The 3206-nt window shown below is 28.2% G+C and overlaps 1 protein-coding gene across 1 annotated transcript in view; it reads left to right on the top strand.

The window, feature by feature from the left end:
• Window positions 1–3206, top strand: part of LOC106867402 (RAD50-interacting protein 1) — a 43130-nt gene that overhangs the window by 37968 nt on the left and 1956 nt on the right. The window lies entirely within an intron of this gene.

Genomic DNA, 3206 nt, shown 5'->3' with positions numbered 1-3206 from the left:
TATATATATATATATATGCACACACCTATACAAATATGTGTGTATGTGCCATCTCCCCTCTCTGTCATATATATATATATATATATATATATATATATATATACATACATACACACACACACACATATATACACATCATATTTAACAGAAAATGAATGAGAACAAATTAGTCACTATTTTCTTACTAAAATTCACCATAAGAATTATGATATATGATTTGAAACTTATCAGCTAAAATTCAATAATTTATCAATATTGCCTGGCTGTAAGTAGCTGCTAAATTTTTGCAAATCATTACTTTATTTCAACTGGAAAGTTTGTGTGGTGCACTGTTAGCTATATGAGATCTTCCAATATTGTTGAAAATTGAAGCTTATTTGTAATTGTAATATCAGTATTGTTTTACTTACTCCCAAGATAAGGGAAAGTCAGAAAAGACCCTTTAAAATATATATGCTGCTGTATAACACACTTTTTTTTAAAAATGAAAATGTGTGCAAAAAGACATTTACTTCAAATATTTATTTGCTAAGTACAATTTATTCATTCAGAAATTGCACTTGATACTGCTGGCAAGTTTTATACCATTGTGTGTCGTGTTCACTGACAAGTAAAATATTTTTGAAAGACAATCAAAACAAAAGTCCAATATTTCAGGCTTCTGAGAACAAATACTCGAACCCTTTTGTGATAAATCTTGTTATAAATTATAATATTGTTATATGTTAGTATATTGTTATACGTTACAATATTGCTATATGTTACATTATTGCTATATGTTACAATATTGTTATCTACTACAATGTTGCTATATGGTACAATATTGTTATGTTAGAATATTATACATTACAATATTGTTATTAGTTACAGTATTGTTGTACATAGCATTATTGCTATATGTTATAATATTGTTATATGCTACAATATTGCTATATGTTGCAATATTGTTATACATTACAACAATTGTTATTAGTTACTTGCAATATTGTTATACATTACAATATTGTTATTCATTACAATATTGTTATGTTACAATATTATTAAATGCTACAATATTATATATTGTAATTGCAATATTCTTATATATATATATATATATATATATATATAAAACAACATTGTTATACATTGCAATATTGTTATTACAATATTATTAAATGCTACAATATTATATATTATAATTATAATATTATATATATATGTTGTTATAATTCCTAAATTGACCAGGTAGAGAGCCATTGCCTGGCGAATTATATCTCTGTTGCTTGTTTATCTTATTATTGGACAAAATGTATGGTAAAGCAACAGGCATTACAACTTTTTCAGTTTCAAAGAAAATGGGGATTTTGCTGCAGACCAGACATGACCAATATATGAGCAATGGACAGCCATAAAGCTGATTATGCTACAAACTTGGTGAGATGTCTGACAACGAGATTAGGCTAATACCCAAATATAGGTGTCCTAATGAGAATATTATCAGTTGATAGTAAGTATCCAACTGATTTGACAAAATATGTCGAAATATACAGGTTGAAAGAAACCAAGAAAACAAAATTCAATAAGTCATAATGATTCAGTATTTAAAGATAATTTTCTTTAAATGTTATATGAGAATGATATTCTTTATCAAGAATAAATACATGTGATTCAGATTACAAATGGATACAAAAATGAAATATTTAAATTGTAAAATATAATTAATTAAATATGTTCAGAAAATTCTTTGAATTAAGAATATTTATTCTCTTTAGAGTGATGTTAAGTTCCATAGTTGTCTAAGTGGTTTTAATATATTTCTGCCAAATATGGTATAATTATGTTTTTATAACAGTTGAAATACAACAGAATTTATAGAAGCCGGTTCTGCAACTATTCAAACCACTAAATATGTCTAGAAGTATTTATGATGACAGGAAGATCCAAATGATTAATGCCACTAGCTGTTAATCATTTGAGCTTTCATTTAATTTCATATATATATAATACAAATGATATATGAGCATATGCATGTATACATACATATATGTACATACCTACATCTACATGTATATATAGATGCATATCCGGGTACAGGACGTCAAAAAAGGAACGGGAACATAAACAAAGCACAAAAAACGGACTTTAAAAAATTTTTTTTACGGACAACAGAATGAACACACACACACACACACACACATATGCATAAGGTTGGAAAAAAAGTCTTGTCACATTTGAAGGTTAGAAAGAAACAAATGCTTCTTTGGTCTTAATTTATATATTTAATCAAGATATTTCCCCTTATTATTGATAATTTAATCCCATCTATTTGAAAAATTGTTGATCCCCTCAGGTGTAAAAGTCTTCAGGTTTTGAATCTGAGCAACACTCAATATTTTAACCTCTTCACAATTAATAAACTGTTTTCCCTTGAAATAATATTGCCGTGATCTGAAAAGATGGTAGCCTGATGGAGCAAGGTTAGGAGAGTAAGGAGGATAAGGCAAAACTTCCATATTTAGTGCCATAATCTTTTCCTGCGTAACTTAGACAATATGTAGCCTTGCATTATCATGTAAAATCAACACTCTTTAGGATTGACCAATGACGGTGCTTTTTCTGCAAATTTTCGTCCAATGCCTCCAGTTGATGACAATACTTCTTTGCAGTAACTATTTTGTTTTTATTTAATACCATGATAACAACACCCTTCATATCCCATCAAACACATAAACATAACTTTTTTTTTAAGTGTAGCCCTGGTTTGGGCGTGAATTGTTCTTCTTCATTGGGTGCTAACCATTGTCGTTTTCTATGGTTATAGAGAATCCACTTTTCATTACTTGTGATGGTTGTACCTGGAAAGATTCGGTAGCTTGTCTACTCTTCAAAGACAAGTAGTAAGCGACTCTTTGATTAAGCTGAGAAGCACTCAGAGGATGAACAAACATGCACCAACTTTTAACATAAGCACCACTTTCCTATAAAGCATGCAGCATCTGAGGGTAAAATCAATAAAAAATTTACCAATATAGTATAAAGTAATCTGCAAAGAAAGAAAAAAAACATCAGAATGTAAAAGTCAATGTTTATTTCACTATAAGTATTGAAAAAGTCCCCTCAAAGTCATTGTGTCAAAAATACAAAAACGTGACAGGACTTTCTTTCTAATCATGTGTATGTATATATATATATATATATATATATATATATATATATATATATAT

This window comes from Octopus bimaculoides, chromosome 2, assembly GCF_001194135.2.
Source record: "Octopus bimaculoides isolate UCB-OBI-ISO-001 chromosome 2, ASM119413v2, whole genome shotgun sequence".
Taxonomy (NCBI): domain Eukaryota; kingdom Metazoa; phylum Mollusca; class Cephalopoda; order Octopoda; family Octopodidae; genus Octopus; species Octopus bimaculoides.
This window is presented reverse-complemented; position numbering and strand designations above follow the sequence as displayed.